Genomic DNA, 21,654 nt, shown 5'->3' with positions numbered 1-21,654 from the left:
CATACTCAATGGGCAAAAATTAAAACATTTCCCTTAAGAACAGAACAAGGCAAGAATGCCCACTTCCACCATTATTATTTAACATAGTACTGGAAGTCTTAGCCACAGCAATCAGACAAGAAGAAAAAATAAAAGGGATCCAAATTGGAAAGGAGGAAGTGAAACTGTCATTATTGGCAGATGACACGATACGATATGTTGAAAACCCCAAAGACTCCATGAAAAATTTACTAGACTTATTAAATGAATTTGACAAAGTAGCAGGATATAAAATTCATGTCATGAAATTGATGGCATTCTTATACACCAATGATAAAGTCACAGAAAGAGAAACTAAAAAAAAATCCCATTTACCATAGAGGCAAAAAGATTAAGATACCTAGGAATAAACTTAACCAAAGAAATAAAGGACCTATTTGCAGAAAACAGCAGGTCATTGAAAAAAGAATAAGAGGAAGATGTAAAAAAGTGGAAGCACATGCCTTGTTAATAAAGTGGAAGAATTAGCATCATGAAAATGTTCATACTACTCAAAGTAATCTATAGATTCAATGCAATCCCCATTAAAATACCAACTACATACTTCACAGAACTAGAACAAATACTTCAAAAGTTCATATGGAACATAAAAAGATCTCGAATAGCCACAACAATCTTGAAAAAGAAAAATAAGTTGGAGGGATCACATTTCCAGATTTAAGGTTATACTACAAAGCCACTGTAATCAAAACAGCCTGGTACTGGCACAAGAACAGGCATATAGACCAGTGGTACACAACAGAGAACCCAGAAAAGAACTCAAGGCGATATGCTCAATTAATACTTCAGAAAGGGGACAAGAGCAAACAAATGAGTAAGGACAGCCTCTTTAATAAATGGCATTGGGAAAATTGGACAGCTACATGCACAAAAATGAAGCTAGAACACCAACTTACACCATACACAAGAATAAATTCAAAATGGATAAAAGACTTAAATGTGACTCATGAATCCATAAATATCCTAGAAGAAAATGTAGGCAACAAAATTTCAGACATCATACGCAGCAGAATTTTCACTGATACATCACCTAAGGCAACAGAAACAAAGGAGAAAATGAACACATGGGACTACATCAAACTCAAAAGCTTCTGCACAGCAGAAGGTACCATCATCAAAATGAAAAGGCAACCCACTGTATGGGAGAGCATAATTGCCAATGATATGTCACATAAGAGGTTAATTTCCAATATATATAGAGTGCTTATACAACTCAACAAAAGGAAGATGAAGAACTCAAATAAAAAATGGGCAGAGGAACTAAATAGACACCTTATCAAACACGACATACAAATGGCTAAGAGACATATGAAGAAAAGCTCAACATCACTAATCGTCAGTGATTCAAATGAAAACAACAATGAGGTATCACCTCACACCTGTCAGAATGGCAGTCATCAACAAATCATCAAAGAACAGGTTTTGATGAGGGTGTGGAGAATAGGGGACTGTAGTACACTGCTGGTCGGAATCCAGACTGGTGCAGCCACTATGGAAAATAGTATGCTGTTAGCTCAAAATATTATAAATTAAACTTCTATTTGAACCCGTGATCCCACTTCTAGGAATACGCCCTATGAAGCCTGAAACACCAATCAGAAAGAATATATGTACCCCCATGTTCATAGCAGCACAATTTACATTAGCTAATATCTGGAAACAGCCCAAATGTCCATCAGTAGGCGAGTGGATAAAAAAGCAGTGGTACATATACACAATGGAATACTATGCAGCTGTAAGAAAGAAAAAGCTCTATTCCTTTGTGATGACATGGAGGGACCTGGAAAGTATTATCCTAAGTGAAACAAGCCAAACAGAGAAAGACAAGTATCATATGATCTCACTTGTTGTGGAATATAATGAACATAACAGTCTGAAGAACAGGTTAGTCCCAGAGATGTGGAAGTAGGGTACAGACTGACAGTCCCCACAAGAGGGGTTGATGGGGGAGAGATAAACCACAGAACTTATATACATGTATGCATAGCAAGTGGACATGGACAACAAAGCTGGGGACAGAGCGGGGAGGGTGGGGGAGGAGGTTGTCATTGGGAGAAAATGGAGAAACATCTGTAACAAAAATAAATACATAAATAATAAAGATAAATAAATTTAAAATAAGTATTAATATTAAGATAGTCTACCATTATTAAGGATATGAAAAAAAATTAATGTCACTGCTCTTCAGGGAAATACAAATTAAAGCCATAGTGGCATATCACAACATATCCACCAGAATGGCTAAAGTTTAATATATTGAGAACACCAATGTGTTGTGTGTATGTGAAGCACCTGACTCTTGTACTTTGCTGCTAAAAGTATAAAATATTATAATCACTTTGAAAAACTATTTCACAGTTCATTATGACTAAACATACACCTTTTCCTGGGACCCAGCCTTTCTAACTCCAGGCATTTTTTTTTTTTTAGTAGAAAGGAAAATATGTGTACACAAAACAGACTTGTAAGAATGTTTAAATCAACTTTATTTATAATACTCTCAAGGTTGAAACAGTGAAAATATTCCTCAACAGAATGGCTGTATAAACTGTGCTATATCTATTCACTGGAATGTTTGTGTAAGGTGCCATTGAGTCATCTTTGACTACTGGAGACTATATGAATGAATGATTTCCACAATGTCTTGTCCACAACAGTCGTATTCAGCTCCTGTAGACTCACACCAATTACTTCTTTTATGGAGTTAATCCATTTCATATTTACTCTTCCTCTTTTCCTTCTGCCTTCTATTTTCACCAGCATTATTGCCTTTTTGGAAAAGAACCATACCTTTTCATGATATACCTGAAGTAGGAAAACATTATTTTATCATTTTTACCTCCAGCAATGTTTCAGGCTTAGTTTGTTCTGGGTTTCTAATATTGCTCTAGTATTCTAGTAGTCAATAGAATACTACTAGCAAAAATAATGAATTACTGATACATGCTAAAACAAAGATCATTTTAAACCACTTTACTGAGGTATTATTGACAGAAAATACTGTACATATTTATTGTATACTATTTGATGAGTTTGGAGGTATGTACACATCCATTAAATCACCACCATATTGAATGCCATAAACATATCCATTGCCTCCAAAAGTTCCCTCCTGCCCTATTTATTTATTGTATTGATGGTTTGATTGTGATAAGAACATTTAACATAAAGTCCACTCTTTTAGAAGATTTTTAAGTGTACAATTCAGTTTTGTTAACTATAGGCACTATGATATGCCATAGATATCTAGGATTTATTCATCTGGATTACTGAATCTTTGTACCCTTTGACCAGTACCTCTCTCTTTACCCCTTCCACAGCTCCTGGTGACCACCATTCTGCTCTCTGCTCCTATTAAGTTGTCTATTTTATATTCCTCATATAAGGGGATAATACAGTATTTGTTCTTCTGTGTCTGGTTCATTTCATCTAGCATAATATCCTACAGGTTCATCCATGTTGTTGCAAATAACAGTATTTACTTGTTTTTCTAGGGCTGGCCAAAAATACACAATGAGGAAACAATGTTCTCTTCATAAATATATCAATCTTATATACACAAGATTGAGTGAAAGACACAAAAGTGTGTATATTGTATAATGCCATTTCAATGAATTTCAAAAACAGACAAATCAATCAAAATAGTGGTGGCCTGGGTTAGGTTTGCAGTGAGGAATTGACTGGGAAGAGGTAATAGAGAAACTTTCTTCTGGGATTATAGAAATATTCCATATCCTGATTTGGATTGTGGTTACACAAGTGTATACATTTGTTAAAACTCATTAAATTTACATACTTAAGAAACATGCATTTTTCTATATGTAAATGTTACTTCAATAAAAAATTAAAACAAATAGCCAATAATTAGGAAGTAGAAACTTTCATGTAAATCAAAACAAGAACCATGTACTTAGTAGGTTGATATGGATATGCAGACAATTTCTATAGGTAGATCCCCACCACATAACCATGCCTAAATTCCCTCACTATACAGAAACTCTGCAGTTGCCACTGGTTTGGCTCATATGAAAATTAATAACTTAGAAGAAGACATATTCTTCAGTGGACAAGAGATCCCTGGATGGTCTGTACATTTGACCATTAAAACATGCACCCAATCTAAAAGAGGATCTAAAAAATGAAAGGGAGGCTCATATGGAAACATGTAAAGAGTAGGGAGAGTAGGGAGAATATAAAGCCTTTCATGTGACTTTTCATAGAAGTCATTTTTTAAGAAGGAAAATGTATGACTTTAGAATCAGACAGGTATGTGTTATAATGTATCCCTTTTCATCTATGAAATGGAGATCATACAATCTCCCATAAACAATTTAAGTGAGAAATCTAGATAATAGCTATAAATTATTTAGTTCTGTGGGAAACATCTAGTTCAGTGGCTTGCACATGGGTAAATGGGAGCTAATATTATCATTGCTTCATTTTCTGCTATTGCCTCCAGAATAATCCTTATACTTTTACATGTCTCAGAACAGCCCTATCCCCAATCTAATGGAAACTATTTTTCTTTTTAATATACCAATTGGTGCTCAAAATTTAGGCTCTTATTCTTTTCAATATGTCTTTGAAGAGAGCTACTCTTTTGTGTTAGGCCTGGCAAATTCCCCCCAAGGACCATTCCCTCTGCCTAGTACTAAAGATGCCTATTTTATAGATATTTATGGAATAGTACAGATTAGATGTCCTTTCAAATTGGACAGACTTATCTTCAAATCATGACTCTATTACTTAATAGCAATGTGATTTTTGGAAGATAAACTTACTGAGATTCAGTTTTCTCATCCATAAAATGAAGATAATAATAGTAGTTACTTTACAAGATAAAATTATTTTAGACAGGGGTGGACAAAAATAAGTTTACTGTGCCACTATGGCAGTCTTTTGATTTAACAAAGCAATTATAATAATCATAACCTGCATGTTTTTCCCCATAGGAACAACTGTAAACTTAATTTTGCCAACTGCTATACATGCCCAAAGCATCCAGAATGGTGTCTGGCTCATAGTCGGTGCCTACTAGGTGTTACCTGTTATTAGGATCAAAGATCCTAACCTGGTCCATATGTAGCGTGGACCCATTTGATTTGACTTGTCTTCCTTTTAAATGTATTACCTGTATTTTTAAAAATTCTTTATTGATTTTAGAGAGAGAGGAAGGGAGAGGGGAGAGGGAGAGGGAGATAGAAGCTCTGATGAAAGAGAAAACATATATTGTCTATTTGCTGCCTCCTACATGCCCCCTACTGGGGATTTGGCCCACAACCTGGGCATGTGCCCTGACCAGGAATCGAACCAGTGATCTCTTGGTGCATGGGTTGATGCTCAACTTCTGAGTCACACTGGCTGGGCTTATCTGTATTATTTTAAAAAAAAATGTATTCTTTGATACCTGGTGCCCAGTGTGAACTAATTACTGCATATAAACTCAGTCTATGCTATGCCTGAGCTTTTTTGCCTAGTTGACACTTCTGACTTGCCTTAACTTGGATACCACAGCTGATCTATTCCTTTTAGCTTAAGTAACATCCAAAACTATGATACTTGCATTTTCGCTTCAACCTGTACCCTCTTGACCTCACACCTGGCCCTCTGCCTGTAACCTTGCACCTGTTTGCCAAGGCCCTAACATGACCTATCTGTGCCTGACTTCTCTTGTCCTGCCTTGTCCCAGTAACACTCTCAATTTAACACCAACATTGAATTGCTCTTTACTTTTACTGTGTTTTAGATTCCCAATTATATCCTATTCTACTAGGAAGAAAAGGAGCCATATTCTAATACATTTGTTGTTCTTTTTAGTGGCAAATATATGTTTAGTCAAGATCTATATTCTGAGTAAAGAAAAGCCAGTGCTATGGCACTGTCCAAAGTAGTAGTCACTGCCACATATGACTATTTTAATTTAATTAAAAAGTTATAATAATTTTTAGATAGAGATGAAGGGAGAGGGAGAAAAAGACAGAAACATCAATGAGAGAAACATTCATCAGCTGCCTCCTGTACGTCCCTCACTGGGGATCAAGCCCACGACCAAGGCATGTGCCCTGACTGGGAATTGAACCAGAGACTTGGTGCATGGGACACTGCTTAACCCACTGAGCCACACCAGCTGGGCATGATTACTTTAATTTTAATTACATTTAATTGAATTCAATAAAAAAAAAATCAGTTGCTCAATTTTACTAGCCATGTTTTAAGAGCTCAGTAGCCACATGCAGTTAGTGGTTATCGTATTGTAGTTTAACTATTGGGTCTATATTAGAACATTATAAGTTGTGTCTTTAATAATAGCATCTTGAAAGTCTGCTGCAAAGAGAATGTGAAATATCAGATGAATTTATCTCTGGCATTACAGTCAAAGGGAGACCAGTAAAACATAATGATTAAGGGCATGGACTTCAGAGCAGATGACCTAAGTTAAAAGCATGCCTCTGATTATTTACTAGCTGTGTAAGTCTCCTAGTTTCTCTATGCCCATTTCTCTAGCAGTAAAGTTTGGGTAATAGTAGTACGTGACTCATAGGAAATCTCATGTGAGGACTCTATTATACACACAGCACACACAATTTAGGACAGTGCCCAGTGGTCCAGTGCATAGTAAGTTTTATATGCATATTTCTTGTCACAGCTCTTGTTCTTGTTTTGAAAACTGAAATTTAGAACAATTGTGTGGCAACAGTACAGTTTCTATAAATTAACAAATACCTGTGATATGTTAGGGAAAAGAGTCAAACATCAGATTGCACGTTTTACACTTGGGTCTTTGTTTAGCTTTTCTAGGGGAGGAGAAAATGGATATATTTTATTTTATTTCCATGTTGAGTTTCAAATCCTGGGGAGATCTCCCAAATGAGAGTGGAACAAAACAGCAAAGGAGCCAGGAATGGTCAGAAAAGTGTACTAGGCTGGAAAATTAGATTGAAAAATGAAAAATTAGCTGGCAACATTGTGGCTCAGTGGATTGAGCGTCATCTCATGGACTGAGAGGTCCTGGTTCAATTCTCGGTCAAGGGCTTGTACCTGGGTGGCAGGTGTGATGATTCCCAGCCCCAGTTGGGGCATGTGCAGGAGGCAACCAATCAGTGTGTCTCACATCACATTTCTCTCTGTCTCTCTATTTCTCTCTCTCTCTCTCCTTCCACTCTCTCTAAAAATCAATGAAAAAAATATCCTCGAGTGAGGATTAACAATCACAACAAAATAAGAAGTTGCAACAGGTGTGAAACACCCACTGAAGGTATATTTAAAAAACAAGATGAGTTGTAGTAAAGGGGATGAGCTAGCAGTAGTGTTGGACAATCAGAAGCTTAAAGAAACACAAAAAACCATACAAAACAATTTTAATACCCCTTCCCTTTCTCTTTCCCCCTTTCAGTCTTAGCACACTACCCATAAAGACAAGGGGACCATCCTAATGTTGTAATGAGGGTCAAAAATATTTGAGCCTCAAAATATTTATTTTATTGACCTAACACAGGATTTGGGTGAAATTATTAAGTAAGTGTAGTCTAAAAGTATTTGGGTAACTCAAACCCAATCTAGTCCAGCTTTTGTTGGCTGAGCTGAAAGACTTGTCACCCTAGGTTTCCTTTCTCACCTAAAGTCCATCTAACATTCCATTCCATAATTTCAGCAAAATTTCCTCAGGTCAATTTAGTCATTTCCTCACAGTGGCAATGGGTCTGATAAAATGAAGATTTACTGTACCCAAGAAAAAATCAAATAACATATCTGGTTACCCTTGTATGGCCACAAATAGTATAGTATCACTTGGTATATAATTATTTCCTCTTAACACTTAAACTGAATCTTAAAAAACAACAGCCCTGAATTACAGCAATCTCTTCAAAGATAGAGAAGCAAGAGAGCAATTATGATTCAAGCATGAGAAGTAGAAAGGAGGTTGGATCAAGTTAACAGAGATGACACTACAGTGATAGCCAGGGCTTAAACATGAAAAGCGTGTTTTTCCATGCTTGGGACAGAGTTGGCAGCACAAAACATATTGGTTAAATAAATGAGCATCGGCTGGGTTGTTAAAGATTCTGGATTTCATACTGGTGGTGGCAAGGTATTAGTGAAGAGTTGGAGAAAAAGATAAAGTCTTAACATAAATGCAAGAGAGTGTTGATAAGACTTCACTGTGTTGAAGGGATGAGAAAAATGGAGGAATCAAGATTGATTCCCTTTTCCTCCACAACCTTCCAACACTTGTTATTACTTGTAATGTTGATAATAGCCATTCTAACAGGTATAAGAGGGTGTCTCATTATAGTTTTCATTAACATTCCCCTAGTAGCTAATGAAGTTGACTATCTTTTCATATACTTGTTGGCCATTTGCATGTCTACTTCGGAGAAGTGCCTGTTTGTACCCTTCCCTTTTTTTAAATTGGGTTGTTTGTTTGGTTGGTGTTAAGTTGTATGAGTTCTTTATATATTTTGGATATTAGCCTCTTGTTGAAGCTGTTGTTTGCAAACACCTTCTTCCATTCAGTTAGTTGCCTTTCTATTTTGTTAAAGGTTTCTTTGGCTATGCAGAAGCTTTTAAGTTTAATATAGTTCCATTCATTTAAAAACACTTTCTGACCAGGAATCAAACCTGCAAACTTTTTGGTGCACCGGATGATGTTCCAACCAACTGAGCTGCCCAGCTGGGACTGGTCTTGATATATTTTTAAATTTTTACATCAGTGTCACTTTCATTTTCATAGTTTATAGTTTTGTTCTATTTTTATGTCTTGGATTGTTTGTAGCATCTGAAAAAGAGAGGAAGTTCCTTATTTGAAACTGCACTGACTAAAGACTGTGAAAGTTACTTTGAGTTTGGGTTCTGAATTGGTCATAACCAGGGATGCATCTGAATAGGTACTTCTTGCTATGGTTGATAAGAAACTACTAACATGCCTTGATTGCTCACTTTCATTATGCCCTTCCAATATGGCCTTTGGCATTCTACCTGCATATGTAAATTTTAAGACACTGTTGCTAGGCAGAACCATGCCAAATGTGGATCTCAGGTGTGGTTGTCCTGGAGTTTATAATTCAGAGGTCCCCTTCTAGATCATCTGACTGGACAGCAAATCAGAAGGGATCTAATAGGGCAGGAGAAAGTAAATCTTATAGGATTAGGAGAAACTGAACACTGCAACATCATATAGTAAGATAATTTTATATATCTCTCTAAGTAACTGATAGATCTAGCCAATGAAATTTAGTAAAGGTATAAGAGATGAATAACAATATTAACAAGTTTGATTTTATTGGACATATATAATTTGAATACTATTCCTAACTATTAGAGACTAGAGATTGCTTTCAAGCACACAACAAACTGACCATGCATTATGTCATAAAACAATTTTAAAAATGTATAAGAATCAGTATCATACAGATTATATTCTATAACTAAAATGTACTTAAGTAAGAAATAAGTAACAAAAATGTTGCCAACACCTATATATTTGGAAAATAAAGCCTGTTTCTATTTAACTCATGGGTCAAAGAAAAAATATATAATTAGAATTCATCTAGAACCTCATAATATAAAAATAGTGCATCTCAATGTACAGTGGGAGATTATACACAAAGTGTTAATGAAAGAGAAATATATAGTCTAAAATGCTTACATTAGAAATTTTAAAAGGCTACAAATTAATAAGTTTACCATCCAATTTAAGAACTAAAAACAGCAAGAATAGAATAACAGCAAATATACTATTATAGGGAAATAAATGTAAGAACAAAAATGTAACAGATAAGGTGTTTTATAAAGCAATTTTCAATATTTATTGAATGTTAGGGTCACTTTTGGAATTTTAAAAGAAGTCAGTGATATTGTAGTAACTTTGTCTAGTGACAGATTGTTACCAGACTTATAATGGTGAATCAATATGTTGTACCGCTGAAACTAATATAATATTTTACGTCAATTATAATTAAAAATAAACTTAAAAATTAATAGACAGTTTACTTAAAATCAGATCTTATTATATTGGATATTTTATAAAGAAGTATACAGCAATAATGTTAAAATATAATATTAAGTCATGGCTCTGGTTGATGGGGCTCATTTGGCTGAGTGTGGTCCTGTACACTGAGAGGTCACCATTTTGAGGTCTGGCCACATGTCTGGATTTCCAGCTCTGTCCTCAGGGGTCATGCAGGAGGCAGCGGATTAATGTTTCTCTCTTACTGATGGTTCTCTCTCCCTTTCCCTTCCTCTGTCTGTAAAATCAATAAAAAATCATATTTTAAAAGTAAGGCACGTAATATAAAAAAACTGAAATAATACTGTTTGATCATATTCTCCCTTTATTTTGGTTATCAAAACTGCTTGAATCCCCATGGGCAGTGATAATAATTTGAGATAGTCTTTCACTTACTTTTGTCTAATTTCACAGATGCTATTAGGAAAAACAGCAGCTGGCTTGAATAAAATTATCTTCTAGATACCAGCTAGCCATGGTATTATGGGCTGTTTGAGGGTTTCACAATAAAAAATGAAATGACACTAGGTTTTTAAAAATCACAGTTTAGATTGGAATTTGCTGCATTTAATTCCAATGTTTTTCTTATTTTATTTTTACTTTTTCTTTATTTTTAACATTTATTTAGCAGATCTGTTGGAAACAAATTCTTTTCCCCCCCATGGATTCTCCCCTCCCCCACCATCCATGCCCTGTTCCCAGCTTTGTTGTCTATGTCCATTTTTTGTGCATACATGCATATAAATTCTGTGGTATTCTCTCCACCACCACCACCTCTTTTGGGAATTATCAGTCTGTACCCCACTTCCACATCTCTGTGACTATCCCATTCCTCAGACTGTTATGTTCATTATATTCCATAATAAGTGAGATCATATGATACTTGTTTTTCTCTGTTTGGCTTGTTTCACTTAGGATGATACTTTCCAGGTCCCTCCATGTACTCTCAAAGGATAACAGAACTTTTTTTCTGACAGATGCATAGTACTCCATTGCATACATATACCACGGCTTTTTAATCCATTTGCCTACTGATGGACAATTGGGCTGTTTCCAGATCTTAGCTATTGTAAATAGTGCTGCTACAAACATGGGGGTACATATATTCTTTCTGATTGGTGTTTCAGGCTTCTTAGGGTATATTCCTAGAAGTGGGATCACTGGGTCAAATGGCAGTTCAATTTTTTAATTTTTTAAGGTAATACCATATTGTTTTCAATAGTGGCTGCACCAGACTGCATTCCCACCAACAGTGTATTAAAGTCCCCTTTTCTCCACACCCTCACCAACACTTGTTGTTTGATGATTTGTTGATGGCGGCCATTCTGACACGTGTGAGGTGATAGCTTATTGTTGTTTTAATCGGCATCTCTCTGATGATTAGTGATGTTGAGCATTTTTTCATATGCCTGTTAGCCATTTGTATGTCCTGTTTGGAGAGGTGTCTATTTAGTTCCTCTGCCCATTTTTTAATTGGGTTCTTTGTCTTCCTTTTGTTGAGTTGTATGAGAACTCTACATATATTGGAAATTAACCCCTTATCTGATACATCATTGGCAATTATGATCTCCCACACAGTGGATTGCCTTTCTGTTTTGATGATTGTATATTTCGCTGTTGAAAAGCTATTTAGTTTGATGTAGTCCCGTGTGTTTATTTTCTCCATTGTTTCTATTATCTTAGGTGATGTATCAGTGAAAATTCTGCTGCGTATGATGTCTGAAATTTTGTTGCCTACAGTTTCTTTCAGGATTTTTATGTATTCATGAGTTACATTTAGTCTTTTGTTCATTTTGAGTTTATTCTTGTGTATGGTGTAAGTTGATGGTCTAGTTTCATTTTTTTCATGTAGCTGTCCAATTTTCCCAACACCATTTATTAAAGAGTTTGTCCTTTCTCCACTGTATGCTCTTGCCACATTTGTCAAATATTAATTGACCATATTGCCTTGGGTCTATTTCTGGGTTCTGTTCTGTTCACTGGTCTATATGCCTGTTCTTGTGCCAGTACCAGGCTGTTTTGATTACAGTGGCTTTGTAGTATAACCTGAAATCTGGTAATGTGATCCCTCCAACTTTGTTCTTCTTTTTCAAGATTGTTGTGGCTATTTGAGGTCTTTTTTGGTTCCATATGAACTTTTGAAGTATTTGTTCTAGTTCTGTGAAATATGTCATTGGTATTTTGATGGGGATTTCATTGCATCTATAGATTTCTTTGGGTAGTATGGAAATTTTAATGATGTTAATTTTTCCAATCTATGAACAGGGTATGTGCTTCCACTTTTTTATATCTTCCTCTATTTATTATTTCAATGACCTGTAGTTTCTGCAACTAGGTCTTTTACTTCTTTGGATATGTTTATTTCTAGGTATCTTAAGTTTTTTGGTTTTTTTTTTCCAGAATGGTAAATGGGATTGCTTTCTTAGTTTCTCGTTCTGTGAGATAATTACTGGTGTATAAGAATGCCATCTATTTCTTGATGTTAATTTTGTATCCTGCTACTTTTTCAAATTCATTTATTAAGTCTAGTAAATTTTTCATGGAGTCTTTGGGGTTTTCTACATATAGTATCATGTCATCTGCGAATAATGACAGTTTCAATTCCTCCATTCCAACTTAGATCCCTTTAATTTTTTCTTCCTGTCTGATTGCTGTGACTAAGACTTCTAGTACTATGTTACATAAGAGTGGTGAAAGTGGGCATCCCTGTCTTGTTCCTGTTCTTAAGGGAAATGCTTCTAGTTTTTGCCCATTGAGTATGATGTTGGGTATCGGTCTTTCATGTATGGCCTTTATTATGTCTAGATATGATCCCTCTATTCCCACATTGCTGAGTGTTTTTATCAGAAATGGATGCTGGATTTTGTCAAAGGCTTTTTTGGCATCTACTGATATGATCATGTGGTTTTTATTCATCATTTTATTTATGTGGTGTATTACGTTTATTGATTGCAAATATTTTACCCACCTTGCATCCCTAGGATGAATCCATCTTGGTCATGGTGAATAATTTTTTTGGTGTATTACTGGATTCGATTTGCTAGTATTTTGTTTAGGATTTTGTCATCTATGTTCATCAGGGATATTGGCCTGTAGTTTTTTTTCTTTGTAGTGACTTTTTCTGGTTTTGGAATTATAATTATGCTGGTTTCATAAAATGAGTTTGGAAGTCTTCCTTCTTCTTGAATTTTTTGAAGTAGTTTGAGGAGAATGGGTGTTAGTTCTTTGAATGTCTGGTAAAAGTGCTCCGTGATACCATCTGGGCCTGGGCTTTTGTGTGCTGGGAGAGTCTTGATTACATCTTCGATTTCTTCTGTTGTTGTTAGTCTATTCAAGTTTTCTATCTCTTCCTGGTCCAGTTTTCGGAGACAATGTGTTTCTAGAAATTTGTCAATTTTGCTTAGATTGTCGAATTTGTTGCCAAATAATTGTTCATAGTAGTTGTTAATGACCTTCTGTATTTCTGTGGTGTCAATTGTTACTTTTCCTCTTTCATTTCTGATTTTCTGTATTTGGGTTCTCTCTCTTTGTTTCTTGGTGTGTCTAGGTAAGGATCCATCAATCTTGTTTATCTTTTCGTAAAACCAGCTCTTAGTTTCATTGATCCTTTGAATTGTTTTATTGGACTCTATGCCATTTATTTCTGCTCTGATCTTTACTGTTTCCTTTCTTCTACTTGCTCTTGCATTTTCTTTTTGTTTGCTCTCTATTTCTTTAAGTTGTGAGGTTAGATTGTCTATGAGAGATTTTTCTTGTTTTTTGAGGTAGGCCTGTAGTGCTATGAACTTCCCTCTCAGAACTGCTTTCGCTGCATCCCATAGATTTTGTGTTGTTGTGTCTTTATTTTCATTGGTTTTCAGGAAGATTTTAATTTCTTTCCTGATCTCTTCAGCAACCCATTCATTTTTTAATAACATGGTATTTAGCTTCCATGTGTTCAAATGTCTTTGCACATTCTTGTTGCAATTGATTTCTAGTTTCATGCCATTGTGATCTGAACAGATGCTTGATATGATTTCAAGCTTCTTAAACTTGTAGAGACTTAGTTTGTGCCCTAACATGTGACCTGTCTTTGAGAATATCCCATGTGCACTTGAGAAGAATGTGAATTCTGTAGTTTTGGGGTGTAATTCTTTGTAGATATCTATTAAATCCATTTGGTGTAGTGCTTCATTTAGAGTCTCTGTTACCTTGCTAATTTTTTGTCTCGAGGATCAATCCAGTGATGTCAGCGTGGTGTTGAAGTCCCCTGCTATGATTGTATTGCTATTGATTTCTCCATTGAAGTCCTCCAGAAGATTGTTAATATATTTTGGTGCTCCTATATTGGTGTATATATGTTTATCAAGGTTATATCTTTCTGTTGGATAGATCCTTTCAATATTCTGTGGTGGCCTTTGTTGTCTCTAGTTATGGCCTTCCTTTTGAAATCTATTTTATCAGATATGAGTATTGCTACCCCAGCTTTATTTTCCATTCCGTTTGGAAGATTTTTTTCCATCCCTTCACTTGCAACCTATGTGAGTCTTTTGTTGTGAGGTGGGTCTCTTGTAAACAATATACACATGAGTCATGCTTTCTTATCCAGTCAGCTACTCTGTGTCTTTTTATGGAAGCATTCAATCCATGTACATTTAGTGTGATTATTGATATGTACTTATTTATTGCCATTTTTGTTTAGTGTGGTTCTATTTTTCTTCCCATTTCTCCTCATTACAGCAGTTCTTTCAACATTTCTTGCGGTGTTGGTTTGGTGCTAATGTATTCCCTTAGGCTTTTTTTTTTCTTTTCGTCTGGGAAGCTCTTTATTTGACCTTGTATTTTGAATGATAGCCTTACTGGGTAGAGTAGTCTTGGATTCAGATTTTTGTTTTTCATGACCTTTATAACCTCATGCCATTCCCTTCTTGCCTGTAGTGTTTCTGTTGAGAAGTCAGCTGAGAGTCTTATGGGGTTTCCTATGAGGGTAACCTGTTCCTTCTCTCTTGCTGCTTTTAGGATTCTCTCTTTGTCTTTAATTTTTGGCATTTTGATTACTATGTGTCTTGGTGTTTGCCTGTTTGGTTTCTTCTTACTTGGGGCTCTCTGTTTTCTTGAACTTGAATGCCTTCTCCCTTCACCAAATTAGGAAAGTTTTCTGTCACTATTTCTTCAAATATATTCTCTAACCCTTGCTTATTCAGGGACTCCTATGATACAAATGTTATTACATTACCAGTTGTCCCTCAGTTCTCTTAAGCTGTTTTCCTGTTTTTTAATTATTTTTTTCCTTTTGGTTTTTCGATTGGTTGATTTTTTCTATCCTGTCTTGTAATTCACTGATCCGGTCCTCACCTTCCTCTACTCTGCTATGTAGACTTTCCAATGTGTTTTTTATTTCTGATATGTCATTCTTCATTCCTTCTTAGTAGTTTTCAATTTCCAACTGGCTGATTTTCAACATTTCTATGTCTTTACTTATGGTGCTCATGTCCTTACACATGCTGTTGAGCTTCCTCAAGATCATGGCTCTGAATCCTAGTTCTGTTAACTTGCTTAAGTGTACTTTATTTATCTCATCTTCAGTAGAGGTCTCTTGTTCTTTCATTTGGCTTTTGTTTGTGTTTCTCACCATTTTGGCTATCACAGTGGGCTTTGGAGCCTGTCAAATTTTTCCTATGGCTGTTGGTGTTCTCCTGTTTGTAGCTCCCTCTCCTGGGTTTGGATGAGGCAGGGAGGACTCAAGTTAAACACCACTGTCAAGTCTTAACTTTCCTGGTTAGACTTGCTAGCCCAGGGAATGGTAGTTATCCTCTAGCTTTTTGCCTGGAGGCTATTCGTAGTGGGCACCTGAAGAATCTTTATTTCTGAGTTGTATGAAAAACTCTCTCAGGTGTTCATTGTAAAAAGATTTCCCAAGGGTGGGGCAGATGCTGGTTGTTAATGGGCCTCAATTAGCATTTTCATGGCCACTGAGTGGGGTTGAATCTCCTAGGGAGGGGCCCTGGGAAGGAGTAAGATGACCACAGTTGTGTGACTGCAACTCAGCAAAACTCTGAGCACCCTCCAAATCCCGAGTGTTCCCACACAGTTCCAGTCCAGTCTGCCCTCCCTCTCCCTGAGCCCAAGGTAAGTGGCTGCTCCTATTCTAGCCTCTGTCCCGGCTCTGTGCTGTGAAGCCAGTTGGCCATGTAACCCGTGGTTGTCGCTTTCAGCTAAGGGCACTCCTCCCAGCTAAGTTCGTCGCTCCCACGCAAGGCCTCCGCAGTTCCCAGGCAAGGGCGTAGCTCCCAGCTGAGGTCACAACTGTCAGCCGAGGTCACTGCAGCTTTCAGTTGAGGGCAAGTTTCCCAGCCGGGGCTGCAGGTCCCAGCTGAGGCTGCCGCATCTCCCAGCCAAGGCCACAGCTCCCAGCTGAGGCCGCAGCCTCAGCCAAGGGTGCAGCTCCCAGTGGAGGGTGCAGCTCCCATCACATGCCACAGCTTCCAGCCCAGGCCGCTCAGGACCATGGGGTCCCATTCCCCTCTCGTGCCTTCACAAGCCTACCAGGATTGATTCATTGTCCCTAGTTATGTGGTCCTCCAAGCTGCTTTTTGGTTGCCTTTTCCTGATGATTTGCCCATTTTTTTCATTGTAATTCCAGTTTGGTCCTGGGAGATGGTCTGTATAGCTTCCATTCCCTCCACCCCCTTTTTCAGTCTCCTCTAACTCCAATGATTTTTCAGAAGCTGTTATGACTGAGTTCTATTCTGAATGAATTTCCCCCCTTTCTCTTATTTTTCCCTTTTCTTAACAAATGAAATAGTCCTTTTTCCCACTCTCTGTTCTTTTCTCTCTCCCTTCTTCCCTCCCTTCCTCCATCCTATTCTTTATCTCTCTCTTACACACACATAAAGAAAAGGTAAAACATAGTCACATAGAAAGTGGACAGACCATAAGGCATCCTTGTTGATAGCTCAATTTCCAACCTATTGATTGCAGATTGTAGAAATGTATGATGGGCCTCTGTGTTAAAAGTTATTCAAGGAAAACCTACACAATAATTACTTAGTCATAAAAGTATCACATTTATCCAAAAGTCTTACTGATGTTGCCAAACTCGCTCAATATTTGAGAGATTGTTACCAGTCTCTTTGACTTCTAAGATCTTTAGGAAAAAAAAAAAAAAAAAAAAAGCATGCATCCTCATTGAATGAACTCTTTCCTGAAATATTCAGTTATTCCTTTGGGCTAAATACTTTCTTAAAGTGAAGAAAGGCTAGCTGGGAAGTTTTGGTTTAGGGGAAAATATATGTGAAAATATTTATTATTTGTAAATAATTAGGAGATGGGATATTTTTATAATAAAGCTATTACTCATCATTAAACCCCTCAATATAATAGTGGATTCTGAAAACTATGAATGAGAATTGATAGTTTGGAAATGGTCAGTAATTTGGATTTATACTAGGAAAGGCAGAGCTTCAGTTTTTCTTCCACCAGTTCCACCAAAATTACTACATTTTTATCTATTATGCATTTAGGGATTCTATATAAGACTGTGAAACAAAACATTCAACTAAAGGCTGAAAAATGTCTGACAATTGCTTCAAATAAGAAAGCCACATAATTTTGCACTGGAAGGGATCATAGACATAATCTCATCTCATTTGCCAACCATCTCATTTCATAAGGAAACTGAAGCATAAACAGATTATTTAGTTTACTCAAGGTCCTATACCTAGCCAGTGATAATGATTTCATAATCTTGGCTCTGAACATGTTCCCATTTCCCAGACATATTCATCCTGTGCTTCTTTTCTTGCAACCCTTAGGTGCATTCTACTAGAGCAAAGACAGTAAAACTATGGCCCATGGTTTAAATCTAGCCTGCAGGCAGTTTTTATAAATAAAGTTTTATTGGAACACAACCACATCTATTCATTTCCTATTGTCTATGACTATTTCTGTGCTACAGAAGCAAAGTTAAGTAGTGTGACAGAGACCATATGGTCTGCAAAGCATACAATATTTCCAATGTGGCTTTTTACTGTTAAAACTTGCCAAATCCTGATCTGGAGCCTAAAGGCTGTTCTAACTTCTAACATCCCACTGAATGGAATCAGAAGGAAAAAATAAATCAATAAGTTTGATGACATGTTCTGTGGCTTCATGCCCAATCCTTTTCCAATTAGCCTTTTCCTTGATTGCCAGTTTCCAAGTCGCTCAAAGTTGCTATGCTTTCCGTTAACCCATTTGCCAGGACATCTCATACAATTGGTCTCCCTAGTAATAAATCTAGCACTATTTCTGGTCACTCTCAGTCTAGCTTATAATTTTCAAAGGCCCTGCATCTAATTTTATAAGAATAAATTTTATAAAACAAAGACATTTAACATATAGCAAAAATGTTTTAAATGGAGAAACTGCTTCTTCACAGGGAGATAAACTCCACATGGTGAATTGCTTCTGTTGTGTTATGGCCTGTGAGATAATTTTCACTAAATGCAGAGGAAGGCCTGGTGACACTGATCAGTGTCCCAAAGCCTCTGAAAACTTAAAGGAATACTTCTGCCTATATGCAAGCAGTTATCCAGTCTTGGCCCCTGACTTGGGAAGGACTATGGGAGAGGAGTGGATGGGGATATTAAGGGCTGCATTGAAACAACAACTGCTTCATTCAGAGATTGTGGCTCTTGTTTGTGGGATATATACTAAACATTGATAATATTTCTTAATAAGGTTAGCTAATGCTAATAATATCATTTACTATCTGTTGATTCTGTGCTACATATTTAATGTGGGAAATTGGCATTATTTTTCTTCACATTTTATATGTAATAAAATTGAGACTCAGAGATATCAGGTGACTTGCCCAAGGTTACACAAGTAATAATCACCAATCAGTTTGGAGTCATAATTGTCTGCTTTCAGTGCGTTTTTCTTTTAACTATTTCACTGGCCTGACTTTTCTTTTTGCTGTCTACAGAAATTCACTTAATTTAAAAAATTTTTAATATTAAAAACAATTCTTAAATTGCTTTACAATTTACATTCAATATTATTTTGCATTAGTTTTAGTTGTACAGCATAGTGGTTAGATAATCATATACTTTACAAAGTGATCCCCCTGATATTTTCAGTACTCAACAGGCATCATATACAATTATTACAATATTATTGACTATATTTCCTATGCTGTACTTTATATCCCCATGAACAAACACAACAGAAATAGACTCACAGATACAAAGAACAAACAGACTGAAAGTTGCCAGAGAGGAGGGGTGTTGGGGGACTTGGTGAACAAGACGAAGGGATTGAAAGGTACAGATTGGAAGTTACTAGCCTGATTTTTTTAAATCATCACCTGAGGACAACTTTTTTGCATTTATCTTCAGATAGAGTTGGAGGGAGAAAGGGAGGAAGAGAGAGAGAAAAACATCAATGTGAGAGAGACACATCGAGTGGTTGGCACCCACATGACCCCAACCAGGGCCAGGGACAAACTACAACTGATGTAAATGCCCCTAGCAAGAACCAAACCCAGTAATCTCTGGTCTGTGGGCTGATGCTCTAACTGCTGAGTAAAACCGGTCAGGGCTAGCCTGATTTTACTAAATGAGCAATAATAGGAAACCATGTAATGCCAAGATGCAGAAACAGAAAATAATCAATTCACCTTACTAAATGAATTGCCTAAAAGCTGTTCTAAAATCGTTCTACTTGATGGTCTTTTACACATAAGACATTCAGGTTGTAGTCAGAAGTTTGTAGTATTTTACAATTGTTGTGCTAAACCAATTCAACTGACATATTCTGAGTATATTTCAGGGACCGTGCTGGGTTCTAGGAACGTAGAGATGTTAATAAGCCAGTCAATATACTCAAGGAGTTCATAAATTAGCCATTAAGATAGACACAGATAGTTAACAAACATTTTTTGAATGACAAGTGAAGTATTGAGAATACTGTGATGGCTAAGAAGGACATGGACTTATCTTCCTAAATCTCACAGTTCAATTGGTAAGGAATACATATAGGGTTTTTGGAGAAATATGGTAGCAGGCAGGACTTGAGGGAGGGTGAGTGTGTGAGAGAGTGATGTAGTGAGTGAGAGAGTGTGAGTGGACATGAAGGTGAACTACGAAACTCCTGCAGTGCAGAAACGCGGAGCAGAAGGTTCCTGTGCTGTGGACTGGAGCTGCTCGCTACCACGGTAAGCAGCTCTTCAGGGTGCTTCTCCCTGTGCCCTGGAAGGTCCCACCATTTTGGAAGATCCCAGGTGTTCCCTGGGAGGAGGTAGTGGGAGTGGCTAGGACACAGCAACCTGAGCCCACCAGTGCACCTGGCAACATCGGACCAGTGCACACTCTGTGTCAACAGAGACCAGTGCACAGTAGTGGAGCTGCCAAGGTGCCGGTTCTGGAAGCCTCAAATGGCTGGAAGCCCAGCATCATCCCCCACAGTAGCAGCCCAATCAGAGTCAAAATATACCCCCCGCAACAGAGGCTGGAGAGCAGACATCCATCCCCAGGCAACAGAAGCACAGACCAGTATCTGGGAACCATCCCCAAAAACTACAGGAAAGGCTAAGCAGAAGTTGAGCCCCATGGGGCAGCAGCACTCCCCAGCTGCCAGCTGTGGGACCTGGGGCTCCATAGAGGCCTGTGCAACCCAGCAGCCAACAAGAGCAGTGGGAATACAGAACCCTAGAGGGACTGGTGTGATCCAGCTACCCGCCCGCAGGACCTGCAGGGTGGGGGGCACCAAAGAGGCCTGTGCAACCCAGCAGCCCACAAGATAGGCACAGAGCCAGGGCTCCAAAGAGATTGTGAGATCCAGCAACCCGTGGGACCTGCAGGGTGCTGGGGCACCAGAGAGGCCTGTGCAACCCAGCAGCACACAAAATAGGTATAGATCTGAGTCTCCAAAGGGACTGTGCCATCATATTACTTATGGTACCTACAGGGTGCTGAGGCAGCAGAGAGGCCTGTGCCACCCAGATACCCCCAAGATAGGTGTAGAGCTGGGACTCCAAAGGGACAGTGCTATCCAGCTGCCCATGATAAGGGCAGGGAGTGTGGCTCCAACAGGGCCTGAGCTATACAGCTACAGGTGGCACCAGCTACCAGCTGGTAACATAGCTCCAGAGGGGCCCAAGTGATTCAGCAGCAGCACCTACCAGGACACACCAATACCAGCCCCCTGTAGTCAATCTTCTAGGATCCACAGTAGGCAAGAGGCAACATGCAACAAAACAGTCTGGGAGGCACAGTAGCCTTATTTGATATACATTGAGCTTCATACACATTCAAATTCCCTCACCAGGTCTAGAGCTACCAGACAATTAAAATGGGGAGATAAAGAAACAACACCCAAAGGGAAGAAAAAGAGGAATCACCAGAAAAGAAACTACAGGAAATTGAAGACAGCAACTTGTCAGATAAAGAATTCAAAGCAATGATTTTAAGGGTGCTCAAACAATTTGTTGAGAACTACAAGCAACTTAATAAGAATTATGAAGAGCTCACTGGGAACTACTTCAGCTTTTAAAAAATAGATAGAAGCAATGCATAAAGAGGTAGATGCTATGCATAAAAATCAAGAGATAATAAAGAATGACATAGCTTTTATGAAAAATACCTTAG

The sequence above is a fragment of the Molossus molossus genome, unplaced genomic scaffold, assembly GCF_014108415.1.
Source record: "Molossus molossus isolate mMolMol1 unplaced genomic scaffold, mMolMol1.p scaffold_m16_p_2, whole genome shotgun sequence".
Lineage (NCBI taxonomy): Eukaryota > Metazoa > Chordata > Mammalia > Chiroptera > Molossidae > Molossus > Molossus molossus.
The sequence above is the reverse complement of the archived record's forward strand: the minus strand, read 5'-3'. Positions refer to the sequence as shown.